The 21,391-nt window shown below is 35.3% G+C and overlaps 1 long non-coding RNA gene across 1 annotated transcript in view; it reads left to right on the top strand.

The window, feature by feature from the left end:
* Nucleotides 1–21,391, top strand: part of LOC123791699 (uncharacterized) — a 40,182-nt gene that overhangs the window by 4,841 nt on the left and 13,950 nt on the right. Inside the window, exon 2 of the long non-coding RNA XR_015722497.1 lies at nt 3,195–3,354. This is a non-coding gene — a long non-coding RNA (uncharacterized LOC123791699). The remainder of the gene's footprint in view (nt 1–3,194; nt 3,355–21,391) is intronic.

Raw genomic sequence — 21,391 nt, forward strand, 5'->3', positions numbered from 1 at the left:
GATTAGATCATTATCAAGGAATTGGTGATATACATTGAAGTGGATTTCAAAATTGCCATGATCTAGTAGCTGCTATGTGTATCTCGTTCCCCTGCTTTTTTAACTGCAGTGTTACCGTAGTTGTGCTATCCCTTTACCACAATCATATATGGGGGGGGGGGGATAACAGGGGAAGGGGACAGATAATATTTCTTGACAGGTCTTCAGATTGAGAGTTTATACTAGAGGAGCCATGTACATAACACTCACGCTCATCTAGACTTCATTCAAATGGCTAAACCCTGACTTTAAGACAATACCACAATGAAAGGAGACTTTGGGGGTGAGGAGTGTGAGAGGGGGTAAGTGTATTTTGCGTAAAAGAATTCCAACTACCCTGAGATTATCCTGCTATGAGGAAATGCAAGATACCAGGAGGAGTGAATGTGGAAAGAGAGTTCACCAAGAAGTTCCCAGCTACTTGAAACATCCCAGCCCACTTGCCAGAAAAATGAGTGAGAAGCCATCTTAGAAGTGGATCTTCCAGCCCCAGCCACCCCAACTGATATCATATACATCAGAAACAAACCACCCAGCCAAGTACTCCCCAAATTTGTGACCCACAGAAATGTAAAAAATAAAATAAAACGTTTGTTTTATGCCCCTAGATTGTACAGTAAATTTGTTATGCAAAAGTATGTAACTGGGACATCTAACCAATATAGATGTCCTATATTGGTTAAAGGAACAGTAGATTTAGAAGATATAGTCACCAAGAACATATATGCACCTAAGTGTGTGCACACATACATGTATGTTTATCAATAATTTGTATAACTTAACAGAGAAATAAATTGCTCAACAGTTGTAGTTGGAAATTCTGACATACCTCTCTGAGAAACTAATAGATCAAATAAAAAGAAGCAATTTTAGCAAGTATCTGAACATTATAATTAGTAGACTTAAGCTGTTTGGCATATACAGAACTCTTCACATGACAGATAATTGACTTTTTTGTTTTAATATCAAGAATACTTACCAAATATTTGTCCAAAATAAACCAGAGGTTATCTCCCAAAGGGAACCTCAAACTGCAAAGGAACAATGTCATATAACTATGTCTTTTAATCATAATCCATGAAATTATAAATTAAGTTTCTTAAAAGGATACCTTAAATACCTCTCGTATGTTTGGAAAATAGAAGCAAATTACCAAATAACGCTTAGGTTGAAAAATAAATTAATGAATACTCAGAATTGAATGGCAATGAAAATATTACAAATAAAGAAACTATGGATCATAGATAAAACTGGAAGGAAATTTTGTTACTTTAAATATTATACATTTGTAAGGAAACAAGATATTTTAAAAATCTAAATATTTAATTCAAGAAGGTGGAAGTGAGAAAGCACCAGAGAAAATACAAAGATTCAGAATAAATGAATAACAAAGAGAGAACGCAAGTCAATGAAACGAAGAACAACAAAGTGATGGAGGGAAAAAAACAAAACCACAAATTCGTTCTTTGGCACCCATATCCTGGTTTCTAAATACCATTTTCTAGTAATGAATAAGGGTCCCTTAGAGTCATGAGTGATCACAGGCCTGGACAGGGAAAACAAAGCATCATCTTCAGAAAATAGGACAAGAGCATGTCAAAATGGACATATGAACCAACTTAAGAGACTTCCCAATTGCCAAAGTTGGAGCAATTTGAGCAGGAAAATAAATAATGATAATATTGGATTCGACCCCAAAAATCAGTGTCTATAAGTCCATACTGAAATAAGTGACTAAATAAATGAGGAAAAAGAGACAACTCCATTAACGTAAGAATTCCGCTGATAAATTTAGAAAGAATTAGAGAAATAGAAAATCATCATTGGAATACCACATTAATAATTGTTGCAGACAAGATCTGCTGATAAGTCCTAGAATTAGTGTGAAAGACTTTAAAAAGAAACAGGATATTTGAATAACTTCAAAGCATCTCCCCCCAACCATTTATTTATTCATTACTATATTGATATTAAGATATTTCCAAAATTATTTGACACTACTCTCTCCATGAAGAGGAAATTACTTCACCTCCCCTTGGTGGGCTTAATTTGATAATTCACTTAAGAAAAAGTGAGCAATAGTAACTTTAGCATAGAGAAACCTGGCAAACAATGTGTCTTCACATGATCTCTACATTAACCAAGTGATCATGGTCAACACCACCTGTAGTAAAACATATTGATATTATGTACTCTGTGATATGATATAATGAGAAAGGTAGTTCCTCTCTATTTTATTCTTCCCCAAAGTCCATAACCTCAGTCCAATCGTGAGACACCATCAGACAAATCCAAACTAAAGGACATTCAACAGAATACCATGCTAGCATTCAAAAGTATCAACTAATGGGGCGCCTGGGTGGCACAGCGGTTAAGTGTCTGCCTTTGGCTCAGGGCATGATCCCGGCGTTATGGGATCGAGCCCCACATCAGGCTCCTCCGCTATGAGCCTGCTTCTTCCTCTCCCATTCCCCCTGCTTGTGTTCCCTCTCTCACTGGCTGTCTCTAACACTGTCGAATAAATAAATAAAATCTTTAAAAAAAAAGTATCAACTAATGGTTGATAATATAAGAAAACATCTTTAAAGGACAAGGAAGGGCTGAGAAACTCTCACAGATTGGAGGAAACTAAGGAAACATGACAACTAAATGATAATGTTAGTTTTGTTAAGGTTGCCATAACAAAGTACCAAAGACTGGGTGGTTTAACAACAGAAATTCATTTTCCCATATTTCTGAAGTCCAGAAGTCCACAATCAAGGTGTCAGCAGGGTTGATTTCTTCTGACGCCTCTGTGTTTCTCTTGTCGATGGTCATCTTCTCTGTGTCTTCACATGGTCTTCCCTTTGTACATGCCTGTGCCCTAATCTTGTAAGGACACCAGTCATTTTGGATGAGGGTCCCTCCTCATTTTAACTTAATTACCTCTTTAAAGACCTTGTCTCCAAATACAGTCACTTTGTGAGGTACTGGGGGCATTAGGACTTCAACATACAAATTTTGGGGAAACACAATTCAGATACCATAACACATGGTATCCTGCTTTGGATCCTGGAAAAGAAATGGGACATTAGTGGAAAAACTAAGGAAATCTGATTCAGATCTGTAAGGGTTTTTTTTTAAGATTTTATTTATTTATTTATTTATTTTGTCAGAATGAGAGAGAGAGAGAGAGCACGCACGAGTACACAAGCAGGGGAGTGGCAGGAAGAGGGAGAAGCAGGTTCCCTGCCGAGGAAGAAGCCAGATGTGCGACTCGATCCCAGGACTCTGGAATCATGACCTCAGCCAAGCTTAACCAACTCAGCCACCCAGGTATCCCAAGATCTGTATTTAATTAACAGTGTTGTACTAACATTACTTTCTTAGTTTTGATAGTTTTACCGTGGTTACATAAGATGTTAATGTTACTGGACATTTGAGTGAACAGTATGTGGAAACTTTCTATACTATCTTTGCTAATCTTCTTAAAATCTAAAATTATTTCAAAATAGTTAAAACTTTTCAGTGATAAAAAAGTTAAAGTTCTTTGAAAAGATGAATAAGAGACTGAATTATTAAAAATAAATATGCAAATAAAAAATAGGCAAATATATACGTAATGAAAAATACAAAGGGATGCTTTAAAAAACAGTATTATGATTAATGATTCTCTAATAAAGTTCTAAAAACTAGAGTTAATGAATAAAGGATACATTGGTAGAAAATATAAAATGGCAAATTTGCCCAAGAAGGAATATAAATCTCGAATAAGACAATAAGCATAAAAATATTAAATCATTCACTTCCCAGAAAAGCTTCAGAGTTAACATGTTTTGTCTGTGAATTCTACCAAACCTTTAGGGAATAGTTCTTATATTTTTACAAGTTTTTAAAATAAAAATATAACAAAACAATGCATTTTATGTGATTTTGATTTGAAACCACGAGAACAATACCTAAAAAAAATTGTAGCCCCCTTTTTAACTACATGTAGATCCAAGAATCCTAAAGGAAACATTGGCTAAATAAAATGTTAAAATATCTTAAAATAATTATACATCATGATCCACTGGAGTATATCTCAAAAATGAAAGGATATTTTAATATCAGAAAACACATCAGTGAGGGAAGGTGGTGGCAGAGTAGGAGGACCACAGGCTTGCCTCATCCCATGACTATAACTAGATAACTATCAAATCATCCTAAATATCCCAGAGATTGACCTGAAGACTGGCAGAGCAAACTCCACAACTAAAGGTTGTGAAGAGGTCACATTGAAGAAGGTCTAAGTGTGGATGCAGGGTTTGGGAGAGAAACAGGTTGTGGCTGCTGTAGTGGGGATGGAGTGGTATTAGAGAAGAATGATAGACAAACTAGCACAAAGGGGAGTGAATGGGAAAGTGAAACCCCATAGCAATTGGCTTGGAAGGTGAGAGGGCCCCAATTTCATGTCTTCTGGCAACCAGTATGGCATAAAGCCTGGAGTTATAAAGGTCATCAGGCTTGGCTGTGATAGAGCCCCAAGGGCACTGAACTGCTCTTGGAAAGAAGGCAGGCAAACAATCCATGGACACACAGCATAGAAACAAGAATCTGAAGAGCATCTGGGGCACACAGTGGGAAGGTTATTTGCTCTTCTTAGAGACTACTCCCCTCCAGGTACAAAGGAATTGGCTAGTGCCATTTTTCTCCCCTGCCCCCTGCGTAAGCACAGGGCCACCTGTGGGAACTAGTGCAGCTCTGACACTCACTACCTAAATTGCTTACACCAAACCTCACTGCACCATGCTCCAGTGAACCTACCCCTCCCAGTCATGTCTCAGTCTCATTGTAGGTGGGCCTTTCCCCCAGAAGCCCAGACCGAGGACCTGCAAACACCGCATCTCCCAATGTGGGAGTTTTGTGGAGCCTCAGTTCCTGCAGTGGTGGCAACAGGTCTCCTTTCACAAACATACCAGAGCACACCTAGTTAAAACATGCTGTCTTTAGGCCTGGGACCAAACGTTGCCCACAACAGGCAAACAGAGCCTCTGCAGACAACTGGACTGAAGGATAAAGGTAGGAAACACAAAAAAAGTAAAAATGAATATTTCTGTAAAAAAACAGCCAAGGAACTCACAAGATAAAAGGATGTAAAATATAAAAATAAATACGTAAATCATGGGGAGGGGAAGAAAAAAGAATGGGCTCAAAATTAAATGAACATCAACTTAATATAGATTTATGTATGCATGAGAGTTTATATACAAACCTATTGGTACCAATATATCAAAAACCACTAATAAATATGCAAAAAATAAAGTGAAAGAAATCCAAATATCATTAATGAAAATCAGCAAACCATGAAACAGAGAAAGACAAGAAAGGATCAGAGAAAATCTCCAGAAACAACCACAAAACAAATAATAAAATAACAAATTCATATCTATCAGTAATAACTTTGAATATAAATGGACTAAATACTGCAAAAGATATGTGCGAATGGATAAAATAACAAAACCTATCTATATACTGCCTACAAGAGACTCATTTTAGACCTAAAGCCACCTGCAGGTTGAAAGTGAGGATGGAGAAACATCTGTCCTGCAAATAGATGTGAAAAGAAAGCTGGAATAGCAGTACTTAAATCAGACAAAATAGACTTTAAAACAAAGACTGTAATAAGAGACAAAGGAGGACACTATATAGTAATAAAGGGGACAATCCAACAAGCGAAGATATAACAATTGTAAATTTTTATGCACCTAACATAGGAGCACCAAAATACTTAAAACAGTTAATAACAAACGTAAAGGAATTAATAATATTACAAGGATAGTAGAGAACTTTAACACCCTACTTACATCAATGAACAGATCATCTTAACAGAAAATCAGCAAAGAAACAATGGCTTTGAATGACACACTGGAACAAGTGGATTAAGAGATATATATCCAAAACATTCCATCCTAAGCAGAATATACATTCTTTTCAAGTGCACATGGAACATTCTCCAGAATAGACCACATATTAGTCCACAGAAAAAGCCTCAACAAATTCAATTAGATCAAAGTCATACCATGCATCTTTTCTGACCACAATGTTATGAAACTAGAAGTCAACCATAAGAAAAAAATTGGGAAGACCACAAATACATGGAAGTTAAATAATATGCTGCTAAACAATGAATGGGTCAACCAGGAAATAAAAGAAGAAATTAAAAAGTACATGGGAAAAAATGAAAATGAAAACACAATGGTTCAAAATCTTTGGGATACAGCAAAAGCAATTCTAAGAGGGAAATTCATAGCAATGCAGGTCTACCTCAAGAAGCAAGAAAAATTTGAAATAAACAATCTAACCTTACACCTAAGGGAGCTAGAAAAAGAAGAACAAACAAAACCTAAAACCATCAGAAGGAAGGAAATGATTAGAGCAGAAATAAATGATACAGAAACTAAAAAAAACAGTGGAACAGACCAATGAAACCAGGAGCTGGTTCTTTGAAAAAATCAATAAAATTGATTCATCGAGCCAGACTTATCAAGAAAAAAGGCGAAAGGACTCAGTCACAATCACAAATGAGAGAGGAGAAATAACCAACATCACAGAAATACAATTATAAGAGGATAATATGAAAAACTATATGCCAAGAAATTGGACAACCTGGAAGAAATGGATAAATTCCTATAAACATAGCAACTACCAAAACGGAAACAGGAAGAAAAAGAAAATTTGAACAGACCAATAACCAATAAAGAAATTGAGTCAGTAATCAAAAAGCTCCCAACAGACAAAAGTCCAGGACCAGAAAGCTTCACAGGTGGATTCTATCAAGCATTTTAAAAAGAGTTAATACCTATTCTTCTTAAACTATTTCAAAAAACAGAAAAGGAAGGAAAACTTCCAGTTTCATTCTATGAGGCCAGCAATATCCTAATAGTAAAACCAGATAATGACATTGATAAAAAAGAGAACTGTAGGCTAATGAACATAGGTGCAAAAATCCTCAACTAAATACTAGCAAACTGAATTCAACAATGCATTAAAAAAATCATTCACTACGTTCAAGTGGGATTATTCCTGGGTAACAAGGGTGGTTCAGTATTCACAAATAAATCAATATCATATCAATAGGAGAAAGGATAAGAACCATATGATTATTTCAACAGGCACAGGAAAAGCATTTGACAAAGTACAACATCCGTTCATGATAAAAACTCTAAACGAAGTAGGTTTAGAGGGAACAAACCTCAACATAATGAAGGCCATATATGAAAAACTGACAGCTAACATCATCCTCAATACAGAAAGCTGAAAGTTCTTCCCCTAAAGTCAGGAAGCAGACAACTATGTCCACTCTTATCACTTGATTCAACATAGTACTGGAAGTCCTAGCCTCAGCAATCAGACAATAAAAGAAAGAAAAGGCATTCAAATTGGTAAAGAAGTAAACTTACACTATTTGCAGATGACATGGTACTATATATAGAAACCCAAAAGACTCTACTAAAAACTTGCTAGACCTGATAATTCAATAAAGTCTCAGGATAGAAAATGAATGTACAGAAATCTGTTGCACTTCTATACACCAATAATGATGCAGAAGAAGGAGAAAATTAATAAAACGATCCCATTTATATTTGCACCAAAAATAAGATACCTAGGAATAAACCTAACCAAAGAGATAAGAGATGTATACTCTAAAAACTGTAAAACACTGATGAAAGAAATTGAAAACAACACAAAGATATGGAAAGATATTCCATGCCTATGGATTAGAAGAACAAATACTGTTAAAATGTCTATACTACTCAAAGCAACCGACACATTTAATTCAATCCCTAACAAAATAATGACAGCATTTTGCATGAGCTTGAACAAACAACTCTAAAATTTATATGGAACCACAAAGACCCCCGAATAGCGAAAGCAATCTTGAAAAAGAAAACCAAAGCTGGAGGCATCACAATTCCAGACTTCCAAGTTATATTACAAAGCTGTAGTGATCAAGACAGTATGGTACTGGCACAAAAATAGACATATAGATCAATAGAAGAGAATAGAAAATCCGGAAATAAACCCACAAATATATGGTCAATTAACCTTTGTCAAAAGAGGAAAGAATATCCAATGGGAACATCTCTTCAAGTAGTATTGGGAAAACTGGATAGCAACACTCAAAAGAATGAAACTGAAGCATTTTTTTACACCATACACAAAAATAAATTCAAAATGTGATAAAGACCTAAATGTGGGACCTGAAACCCTTAAAATCCTAGAAGAGAAAACAAGCAATAATCTCTTGAACATCAGCCATAGCAACGTTTTTCTAGATGTGTCTCCTGAGGCAAGGGAAACAAAAGCGAAAATAAACTATAGGGACTACATCAAAATTGAAAGGTTTTGCACAATGAAGGAAAAACTCAACAAAACTAAAAGGCAACCTACTGAATAGGAGAAGATATTTGCAAATGATATAACTTGATAAAGGGTTAGTATCCAAAATACATAATAACTTATACAACTCAACATCAAAAACCCCCCAATAATCCAATTAAAAATTGGCAGAAGACATGAACACACATTTCTCCAAAGAAGACATACAGAGAGCCAACAGATGCATGAAAAGGTGTTCATCATCACTTGGTGTCAGGGAAATGCAAATCAAATCTACAATGAGATGTCACCTCCCACCTGTTAGAATGGCTAAAATCAACAACACAAGAAACAACTGGTGTTGGTTAAAGTGCACTGTAGGTGGGAATGCAAACTGGTGCAGCCACTGTGCAAAACAGTATGGAGGTTCCTCAAAAAGTGAATCACACTACTGGGTATTTACCCAAAGAATACATGCACCCCTATGTTTATAGCTGTATTATTTACAATAGACAAGGTATGGAGGAAGGTCAGGTGCCCATCAATTGATGAGTGGATAAAGAAAAAGTGGTATTATATATATATATAAAATCACACAATGGAATATTACTCAGCCATAAAAAGAATGAAATCTTGTTATTTGCAACAACATGGATGGAATTAGAGATAAAATAATAATAAGCCAGCGAGAGAAAGACAAAGACCATATGATTCACTCATATGTGAAATTTAAGAAACAAAACATGAACAGAGGGGGACAAAAGAGTGAGAGAGAGACAAATCAAGAAATAGACTGTTAACTATAGGAACAAACTGATGGTTAGCAGAGGGGAGGGAGTATGGGTGATGGGTTAAATAGGTGATGGGGATTAAGGAGTACATTTGTGATGAGCACTAGGGATGTATGGAATTGTTGAATCACTATATTGTATACCTGAAACTGATAGAACACTGTATGTTAACTGGAATTAAAAGAAAAACTTAAAAAACCAAAAAAATAAAAGAAAATATATCAATGAAATTCACAGCATTAATAGAATGAGAAAAATTATCTGATTAATCAAGATAAAAGAACATTTTACAAAGTTCTGCTATAACGATAAACTAGAAATAAAGAAAACTTTCTTAACTTGATAAAGCTTCCTTCTATCAACAATATATTTAAAGGAGAAACTTTTTAAGATGTTCCCTTTAAGTCAAGATTGCTTACTATCTCTAATGCTGTTTAATATAGACTGAAAGTCACAACTAATTCTATAAAGAAAAAAATGATACGTAAAGTTCAGAAGAGATTAAACCATCATTATTTGTAGATGATCATTTATCTGACAATAAAATCAACATACAAATATGAGAATAATAAGAAAGTTCGGCAAGGTTGATGGACAGCAAATCAATATAAAAAAATCAATAGCATTTATCTATGCCAACAATCTCCAACAAAAAATTGTAACTAAAAAGATGCATTTAAAATACCATCAGAACCCATAAATTCTGTAGTAATTAAGTTAATCTAGAATACACAAAACCTCTACGGAGAAATTTTGAAACTCTAATGAAGGACAAAATCTGAATAATGTGGAGAGATATTCTATGCTCTAAGAAGGAATAATTTACTGTATTAAAAATGTGAATTATTAAATGCAGCTATAAATTTAATGCAGAACCAACTACAATTCCATATAGATTTTTGAGAAACTCAATCGCTTGCTCTAAGCAGCATAATAAAAGTAAGCTATGAAAAGAAAAGACGTAGGCCTTGCCCAAGCAATTAGTAAGATGTACTGCCCAACCATGGCAATAAAACATAGTATTGACAGAAAAACAGACATGGGAAGCAGTGGAACAAAATAGAGAATTCTGAAACACATATGCATATAGTATGTAAGGCACTTACACACATGCTAAAGATGATAGTGTTGGGAATCTGGCTCACTAAGTGAACAAAAAGAATACCTCAGTCCCTACCTAATACCATGTACAAGGGTAACTCCAAATGTTAAAAACTGAACTGTGAAAGGAAAAACTTTAAAGTTGGTAGTTGATAACATAAGAGAATATTTTTTGACAAGGTACTGAAAGATTTCTTAAACCATAGAGCATAAACTGTAGGGCAAATTTTTAATAACATCAGAAATTTTTGAAAACTCTGTTCAAGGGAAAAGATTATGAACAAAGTTAACTGAAAGGTAACAGATTGGGTGATAGTACAATGTCTAAAATTGATACAGAAGTAGTATCTATAATATACCAGGATTCCTTGCAATTCAATAAAAATAGAGGAACCATAATAGGAAAAAGACAAAGGATATAAACAAGCAGTTTACAGAAAAGTAAACCCAACAGGTTTACAAGCACATGAAGAGATGCTTAAGCAAATTGAAACAATAGTGAGATATCGCTTTCCATTCATTAAACTGGCAAAAAATTAGAAAGCCATATAATGCCAAGTGTTGGCAGTAATGTAAAGCTCCAGGATCCTTCACGCTCTGCTGGTAAGTATGTAGACTGGCGCAACCTATCAAGAGAGAATCTTGCAATATTTTATAAAATACATTTGCCCCTCTCTTATGACCCAGAAATCCTGCTCTTTCAAAGAAATTCTCACTCAGGTTTATAAAGGGGCATATAAACGTACCACAGTGTTATTGTAATGGCAAAGAATTGAAGACATTCTGGGTGCCCATCCCTGGGACTGGACAGTTTCTGCACACTATGCAGTGGTAGAGTACTATATTGCAATAGAGAAATGGACTGCTTGTGCATGTAGCAACATGAAGTCATCCTTAAAACAGTTGTGTGAATAAAAGTAAGCAGAATAATCAGCTATATAGCAAGTATTTAATTAAAATATTTGCACACAAATAGCATACAAACAGAAGCACACACTTCACAGGTTAGTTGCAAATGGGATGGGATCGAGGAAAAGTGGAAAGTTTTTTTTTAAGGGGAAGAAGAACTATTTCCTTTCTGTTCCCATCTAACTACAAAAGAGTCTAGATTCATGTTTCAGTGACTTAAGTAATCTTTGTATAATTCCTTCACTTGGGGCATCTCATCCTCAGAAGACATCCCTGGAAAAGCACCCAGCCTGGTATCATTTAGCTCAAGCATATAACTACAAGAAATGCAAAAGAACCAAAAACCTAGTCTCATGCCCTCTAGAACATCTAGAAGAATTTGACAACAGTCTGTCTTAAAGCAAGTAAATGTTCTCCTCCCCCACACTACTTTGCAGCAGACATGTCCAGAGAAAGCTTGCCAAACTTTACATAGTGACAAACGTCTTGCATCTGTCTGGCTTCTTGTTCTTGGAAGGTTTTTTGGCAATCAGGTCACACCTTCTTGGGCAGATCTGTACATTTTGTGTGGGAAAAAATAAGTCTGGTTTTTAAAAAAACAGAACCAATAAATATAAAATGAAGTAAGGTCAATCAGGAGGGAAGAAAGGTCAATCAGGAGGAAAATCTATTCTCCATCCACATATACAATCTTTGTATTGTGGGTCTTCTCAAGGTGATACTTCTTTCAACATTAAGTGCAGCGCATCTCTTAAAATTGCTAGGGTTTAAAATTGGATAATAGATGACTGTTCCTCTGAAAAGTATATTTTCAGTCTGCTACTTTTATAGAGGTAGCAGACTAATGTCTCATTTTGTGGTTTTCCTTCACTGGGATAGTTTTGAGCTTCATTTTATTTCAATTTTAAATAACAAGAGGACAATTTATGTTATCAAACACATCCACAGTGTTCCTTGTACCACCCGTATCTTTTCTGAATGGGGTAGGACAATTCCTTGTCGGGGAACCTAGGACAAAGAGATCACCTATATTGATTCATTTTTTTCAAATAATAATCCTATAAAAGAGGAAGTACTTTCTCATTTTATGGCTGAGGAAAATAAGGTTCAGATAAGTTATATAATATGTCCAAAGTCCTACTTTTTTAATGTCTAGGGAGGAAAAAAATGACAAAGTATATCTGTCAAGGAAAATAAATGTTTAATGTGAACTCTGTAATCTGTCTTAAAATATAAAATGATCTCATACCTTCAGTTTGCTGTTGATTAAATTAAAAAGCCATTTATGTTAGTGTTTGACTATAATATCTAAATGAAAATATCTTTTTGTTAATCATTTCTCAAATGACTGAATTTCTCACTTTTTTTTCTGTTGGCTCTTATTCATATGGATTTTCAAGTCAAATTACCCACCTGATAATCTGCTCAGTTTTTTTTTCATTCTAAATGACTTTTTTCTAGACCCCAATATTTAATACAATAAAAATAAGTCATCTGTCAATAGTAATTTTTCACGGAAAAAGATACAGCTTGTGACAATGGCCACGTCTGATCCAGAAGTAGTAACAGTAAATAAGGCCATAAAGTAAATAAAAAAGTGTTCCCACTGAAATTAAAATAAGTAGCCTTGGTTAGGTATCCAAGATGTGAACTAAATATAGGTTTTACTTGTATGCTTTGAACCCTGTGTTTTAAGTTATCATTTATTGGGTGCTCATATGTGTCAGACATTATGCTAGATACCCTTAAAACATCCTCACTGAAACTCTATATGACTGATATTATTTCCCCAGTTTATATTACTATGTATTTTCAATATCATTTCCCCTAAATAATAGTTAAGAAATTTGGGACAAAAAGAGGTGAAATGGGTTGCCTAAGGACACACACCTAATAAGGAAAAGAGCTGAATATGATGTGCATATCCTTGGTAAGAAGACTGTCAGAAGACCTAAGTTTGAGTTCTTGTTCAAGTTGGTGAGTTGAGCATATATTTCTCTACCTCATCCCTCCACATCCAACTCTAATGGTGTAAATAAGTATAAAAGGGAATGAGGCAAAATAACTGACCGGAGATTTGACAGGATTCTCTGGGACTATACTGTTGATAAGCCAGAGTTGTGAGAGCTGAGTCGAGGACATGAGCAGGAAAGGGCTAGAAGAGAGGTGAAAACTGCTTTTCCAGCAGACTTTTCAGAAAGATTTTAAGTTCAAAGTCAATTGGTATCAAGAGCGGAAGTAGAAAATGAGACAGACATCAAGGTGATAAATTGAAGGACTTCCTTCCGTTACACAAGTTGGCGCATCTCTCCTTGTTGGCAGTAAGGATATTTTTTCCCAAACTGAAAACCAAGGACGATTCTGTAAATAGATGAAAAGAAATACCTGGGAAGAGCTAAAACTTCTAAAATTGGCCATTAGTTCTCCCAGAGTAGAGGTCTAGGGTGGGCCAGAGACTACCAACTTCCTTCTCAGGCATCCTAAAGTGATTGAAGCCTAACAATCAAGGAAGAGGTCTACTGAGGAACTAGGCCTACACATCTGACCCAAGGTTCCCTGTCCTCTAGCTATGAAAATTAACCTAGCCCTTCAGTCAGAAAATTGATGACTAAGGATCACATTTGAGATAAACTGGTACCATAAAGAAGAAGAACTGGTAGGAAAAAGTAAAACAACCAGACCAGGAACAAACAGCAATAATTCAGGCAACAGAAGACAACTTAATAAGTATTTTAATTTTCTCAAAGAGATTTAAGAAAATGAACATACAATTATGAAAAACAATTGGAGCAAGAAAGAGTTCATAGAAATTAAAAGAGATTGCCAGATGAAAACTAATTTACTAAAAAGGAAAAAATAAGAAAATTTCCTACAAGGGAAAGTAAAGAGAAAAAGATGAAAAAATGAGAGAAAAGTTAAGTAATATGGAGATCAATCTGGAAAGTCAAGTATGTCACTATTAGGAGCTCCAGAAAGACAAACGGATAGGAGAAAGTAATTTTAAGCAATCATAAAAGAAATTTCTGAGTGGGAAAATCTAAAAGGGCCAACTAAGTGGTAAGGTTGATGAATAAAAAGAATCACATCTAAGCCCATCATCATGAATATTCAGAACCGCAAGGAAAAAGAAAAGATCTTAGAAGTTTCTATGAAGAGAAAAGAAACGAGTACCAACAAAAGTGTAATAAATCAGGTTAATATAAAAATTTTTTTGCCAGCATCAATGAATGCTGAAAACAATGTCTTTAAAATTCTGAGGGCGAAATTACTTTGAACCTATAACTCTGTATTCTGACAAACAATCAATCATGCACAAAGACATGTTTTCAGACATGGGAAGACTTAGAAATTTTACTTAGAAAGTACCTGAAATGCTTAGAAAGTATTTGAAATTATACTCCAGGGGATGAAAAAAATAAGAATTCTAGAAATAAGAGGACCTGTATCCAACATACTGTTGGATTCAAAATTCCAATAATTTGAAAAGATTTCCATGATGGTTAGTCTCCAGAAGACCCAAAGCAACTTGTACAAATTATGGGACTCCAACAAGAATGCCTTCAACAAAAATGTGAAATTTTCTATAACAAATAGTATGATGGATTAAAAAGTTAGATGATCTTAGAAATAAGTAAAATATATGGTTCCTTTTTATCTCTTTATCATGAAAAAGGAAAGCAGATGTCAATCCCAAAGGCAGGGGAGCAATATGTGAAAAGTCTCCATGCAGACATATGCAAACTAAAGGTAGCATGGTTTTGAGCAACTGATCTAGAGAGAGATAATCCATTGGTCCTTGAAATTTGGAACATTCTGAAAATGCACAGATTCAGTTATTCAAGGTTCATTTCTTACAGGCAACGAATAGACAAAGCACAGACTTTTTTGGGGGTTTTGGTTTTTTACTGCAGTGACAGGTTATAAATGCCACCATCTTCAATTTCTAAAAATACAGGAATAGCAAGAGAAGTAGGAGGACAAAGAAAGAAAAGTAAAAAATAGAAGACACTATTTAAAATTTATGGATGCAAATATCAAGGTAACCAGTAGAATAATTAAAAATATAATTAATGAAACAAGGAAGAGAGTAAGGAAAGAAAAAAATGAAATATAAAAAAGCTAAATCCCACATTTGTCACATTCGAGAAGCTCATGATGATTATTTTATTTCCTAAAATCCATAATCCCTATTTGCCATTTTTATGTTCCTCATTAGAGGTATATTCCTACCCATACTTCCTGTCATGCAAAGTCGACTTTCAAATTCATGTCCAAATGTTTGTGGTCTCTCTTCTGGCTCTTCCAATCTCACGTCTAGGCCTTATGCCTCTCACTGGCAGTTTTTCAGGCCTCCCCTGACCTCTGCATCTAAGACCTCACCATAAAGGACAACTAAGAGAGTCAAGAAATGGCAGATGACAAGACCTGCCAGCTACCAGCTTGAAAGAAGTCAGGGACCCACAGGGTGTCATTCCAAGCATGCTGGTGAGGAAAAAAAAAAATGCTTTGCCCATGAGTTAACCTGCTGTGCCTCTGCCCTTACTCTCCTGCTGTCTGCATCTGGAAAATGCTTCCCTTACAGGTTTGAGCCAGAGAGCAAGAAAAGCACCCAACTTATTTTTGCAAGAAATTTTGGATTTTCGGTTTCCACCTCCCTTGCCTCTCAAATTCCAATTTATTCATTCACATTTGAGAATGGGGCAACTAGGAATAGCTTATTCTTTGACTGAAATCTTATCAGAGAGACTGGAAAACTCAAGCTCCTAGAGCTAAGGGAGCTAGTGACAAGAAGGCCAAGACTAAAAGGAGGAAAGAGAAACAGGCACCAAAATAAAATAACACTCAGTAAAACCATCCACGGGAAAACAGTGCAAATGTATCCACAATTTACAGATTGCTATGGGGTAGAAATTTTTAAAGTACTTAGTATGTTTCTATATTACAATATTTTAACCACTTATTGAACACCTTCTGTGTCTCTTACACTCATCTTCTATGTCATTACCACCTCTCAGTACATTCCAGTAACACTTTCTTTCTATTCCTGAAGCTAATCTATTCTATCTCTATTCTTGAAGCTCATTCCCGCCTCAAGGCCTTTGTTTTTACTCTTTCCTATTTAGAACATGATTACCTCAACTTGTTCCATGGCTGTCTCTTCCTTATCCTTCATTTCTTAACTCAGAGGTCTTTCCTGACCACCCTAATTAATGCAACCTACCCTAACTCTCAGCTGTTCTTTATCTTATTATCTATTCATATCCTTATAGCACTTGTTTCTATCAAGAATTATTTATTGTATTTATTTTGCTTGCTGATCATCTGTCTCTCCCCACCCCCACAAAAACATGTCCATGAGGATAGGGATTTTTATCTGTCATTTTCACTATTATATCCCCAGCATCTATAGCCCCAGCCAGACACATGTTATATACTATATAATGTTTCTTAAAAGAATAGTACATTCCATACATTATCCTAAACTCTTTATCTATATGATTGTTTACTCTTTATAACAATGAGAGGTACTCTACACCCTTTCAAGATAAAGACATAGGAAGAGTCAAGTAACTTGCCCAGTGTCACACAGTAAGCCAAAGTGGAAGTTCTAGGGTAGGTTTTTAATCCCAAAACCCTTCCTCCTAGACACTATTCTGTACTGCCTCCCTGAAATATGCAAGACAATTTCAAGAGGCATTGAATGTGGGAAGTCATAAAATGTGGTCCTTGCATTTGAAGGTCATGTAGAACTAGTTGGGGAAATAGGACTTTTACATAAAGAGACAAACAGATAATAAGAAGCAGCAACAGCTGCTCTCATGATAGCCCCTATCTTAAAGGTGCAAAAACAAAGAACCTGAAATAAAGATACAGCATTATCCTCAGTGACCCACCATTCCAAAGCTCAGTACCTGTGATCTCTCTGCCTTTATAAAAACTTGTTATTCATTCTATCCCTACCAATAGGATCATTCACAATATTGGATTGCCATATTTTTTGGGTGTCTAAAGCTGAAGGTGCTAAGCATTTACAATTTTTAATTTTTTTTCTTAAAATCTTAGGAAATGGATTATATGTGTTACAACCTTATTAAACACTGCTTGCTTTTTCCCAAGTTTGTGCTTAAAGACCAATTGCTTCTGAATTATAAAGACTTTGTATTTAATATAGACTTCTGAACCTGTCCTCAGATTATCTCATTCACATGGTCTGGGGAGGGCCTAGGAGCATATTACCAGGCTTTTCAGGTGATCAGCCAGGTTTGAGATCAGTGAATAATTAATATAAATTAACCTTTATTTGATGACTCAGGGTGTTTTTATTTGTGCCTATGATTAAACTGTACGTTCACTGCAGCCATAGCTATATGTGCAAGTGATGGTCACTTCCCTGGGTCTCAATTTCCTCACCTGTAAAAGTAACAATAAATTGGATTATATGATCTCTAAAATCTTTTTGACTTCTAAAATTCTAATTCTTCAAAAAGGAGCTTTCCCAGGACATTGACTAAAACTTGTTTCTTTAAAGAATGCCCCCACTCCCCCCACACACGTATTTTCTTTTCAAAATGCATCCTTTATTGAGAAACCTTAAGTATAAAACATTTAACCATAGAAATAGTAAAAACATGCTAGTAACAAATTCTGCAAATAGGTTTCCAAGGTTTCCTTTTTTGAGCCCTGATGACATATAAATATAAATTAATATTCTATTGATCCACCAAAATTTTCCAGTTCTCATTCATATTAGGTTCTACATATGAAATGATCTAATATGCCAAACAAGCAAATGAATAAATAGAAACATGATCTGACAGACTCATACAAACATACACACACATATACACATACATACAGAACCCTTGAAATAAATAGCTCCAGAATAACATATTTATATGTCTTCTCTCTACACCAGTAGCTTTCAACCATAGGCATTTTTGCCCTCAAGGTGATATTTGGCAATGTTTATAGACATTTTTGATTATTACAGTGGGCAAGGAGGTTGCTACTGGCATCTAGTAGGAGTCCAGAGGTGCTGCTAAACATCTTAAAACAAACAAGATGGCCCCCACAAGAAAGGATCATCTGGCCTGAAATGTCAATGAAGCCTAGGTTGAGAAACCCTGCTCTACGCAGTGGTCTGAGGCATCAAATAAGGGAAAGACAAACTCTTCACTCAGGCAGCTGACTAGAAGAAAAGCAAAAACATTCGCCTCCACAATTCCATTTAAATCTCTTTAACCAAAACTGGTTACATGACTACACCATGAAGTTTTGATTTCCACCCTGAAAGCACTAAGCCCTTTAGAAAAGAAAGATCTATTTCTTCCTATTTTTGGTCTGTAAGTGGTCTTTTATTCTCACTGTCCTAGGCATTTTCCTGCAGAGTGAGTGAAATGCTTTACCTGATGGTGTGGGAAAGATTTTGATAATCCTTACCCCACCCAATCTGGAAATAAAAGTTTCTGCAACGTCTGGCCCAATATTGTGTATATTTCATATACATTGAAAAGAAATGTGGGGGCTCCTGGCTGGCTCAGCTGGTAGAACATGTGACTCTTGATCTCAGGGTTGTGAGTTCGAGCCCCACATTAGGTGTAGAAATTACTGAGAAATAAAATCTTAAGAAAAAAAAAAAAGAAATGTCATTCCATGTTTTAGGATAGCTTGTCTTTTTAAACAAAATTATTATGACCACAAATAGCAATCTAATTCATATGTAGCAGTGATGTCTAGGGGGGTTTCCATATATGCATATTTTGCTACATCTTGATAACTTACAGATAATAATAGAACTTTATAGTTGGAGAGATCTTAGAATTTATTTTCTCATTTCCTAATATCATAATTCAGCAAATATAAGATGTCATTAATTAAAAGATATTATTATATTGTATACCATTAAAAGGAAATGTATGCCAATTGAAAATGACATGCTCTCAATCATAAGACAGATCTCAAGTTAAGAGACATCAAAATGGGGGAAAAGTGCATCTTAGAATTAATAAGATACATTATTCTATACTATATTACCTTTTTCTCTTTCTCAGATAAACGCCATGTATCATATTATTCTATGAAAGTTCTTCCATACTCTGGTCTCTTTTCAGATCACATAAATCTTTGGCCTTTTACTATGAAAGTTCTTCCATAATAATGTAAAAAGGCATACCCATGGGGCAAAACACATAAATGGTGAGAAAAATAGGTTAAAGAAATAAACCAATATCTTATGTAATTCTAAGTTTCCTTTTAAATTATAGGTGCACTGGGTACTTTGCTAACTAGACAGAATTTTTTAAAAGTTCTATGTTGTCTTGTTGTAGTTATAGTTTTTAACTGGGGAAAAGTTACAACAGGTATTACAATGAGTAAAAATTAACTGGATTTCAGTTAATTAGAAGTAATAATTAACCATGTAAAGAGAGAAAGAGATTGCCTTCTTTGACAGAAAGGTAAGTAACAGGATATTTGTTTGGGAAAAAAATGATCTCGGGGCCAGACCACTTAAGCTAATTCTGTGTTTTCTATAAATTCTACCTACAATGAAGGTGATGAAACTAGATATATCCTGGAATTGCTTTGAGACACTATACTATCCTTTGATACAAAAAAGAAAGGCTGTCATGGCTCCTATACTAAGCTTGGCATTGTAGAAAAGGGTGGGGTGGAACCTGAGAAAGACCTTTAATTGAGAAATATTTCATAGAACAACCTATCCACCTAAATATTTTTATAGAGTTGTTTTTTTTTTTTTCCCTGAAGGAAAAAAGACTTGTTGGATGAGTAAGTGCCCAGAGAAACTAGAAATTACACATAGGAAAGTTTTAGGTGTATTTTTTTTTTTTTACTAAAAGCTGAAAAGCAAATAAGGCTAAAAGACTAGCAGAACAAGCTCCCCAACCCCCCCACCCACCCCAGTGCATATGCCAAAGCTGTGGACAAGAGCTTAATAACACTGTTGGCTGCAAACTCTCCAAGCATAGCCTCGGTACCAGTGTGCTGCCTGGTTGTGCATAGTGGCCATCAAGCTGCTGGAGTTATCAAAATCCCAGTGTACTGTTTTGGTAATTCTGCTAAAATAACCCTGCAAATACCAATCCAGAACTGAAGAGAGAAAACAAACAAGGCCCTAATGCTTCAGTACCAACAAAGTGCAAACTAACGTCAACAACATACTTCTTGGCATCACAATATGTTACAATATAATCATAAAACACAGTGCGTGTTGGAAAAGGGTAGCCATAAAACCCTGAACAGTGGACAACAAACTGCTGCCTTTCTGAAATTGAAAGTAAAATTTGACTTATCTAGCAGTTCAGGCTATAAAATCAGTCTAGTGAGGGCATCAGGTCCCTCTCCAGAGGGCAGGCATACGCTCTTGTTATTTATTTAGCAGTCTCAGAAATCCCGTTTCTGCTTCCAAATGCATATTCTACAAGATGGCAAGTAATGCTGTGCCACTGCTACACCACAGTAAATAGCCCTTTTTTTAAATTTTAAAATTAGCCAACTATAGAAGTAAATTGAAAATGGGTTATTGCTGAGAGTAGGTAGAGTAGGTAACATTGGTTATCTTGAGGAAGTTACACAGGTCTACTGATGCCCCTGATTTAGAAATCTGCAAAATAGCTTCATGTTGCCTCTAAGTACAATCAGGGGATCTTTCAAGATCTGGAACATCAGATCATGCTTATTCTTATTTTGAAATGGCATTCCCCCCCCAAACAAAAAGAGAGAGAAAAAGAAACGGTGGTTTCACTTCCACTAGCATATATACTGAACTGAGTATACATCAAGAGGGTTTTCTCTAAATATTCTATGAACAAATGACTATGATAAAAACATACATTGAACATATATGAACGTGATCTGCATTTAAATAAAAATATATTAACTGTTTTCAGCATTATAATCAAATAAAAGTTCAAAAGTTAAAGTAAGATGTTTAATTAGGTACATAATCATAGACTTTTAGGGTTATAAGGAGCCCTACAGGTCACCTAGACCAACCCCCTCAATTTACAGATAATGAAACCGAGGATTAGAAAGGCAACCACTGCCCATGGTAACACCATGAGTCAAAGATACGGTCCAGCTGGTGCCAACATCTTCTGTCTCCAGGACCCATGTTTCCACCCTGACCCACTGTCGTTACAAATCTTCACACTAATTAGGGATGAAACAAAACCATCATAAAAATTACGAAC

Source organism: Ursus americanus, chromosome 31 (genome assembly GCF_024610735.1).
Source record: "Ursus americanus isolate L20-20 chromosome 31, mUrsAme1.1.p, whole genome shotgun sequence".
Classification (NCBI taxonomy): domain Eukaryota; kingdom Metazoa; phylum Chordata; class Mammalia; order Carnivora; family Ursidae; genus Ursus; species Ursus americanus.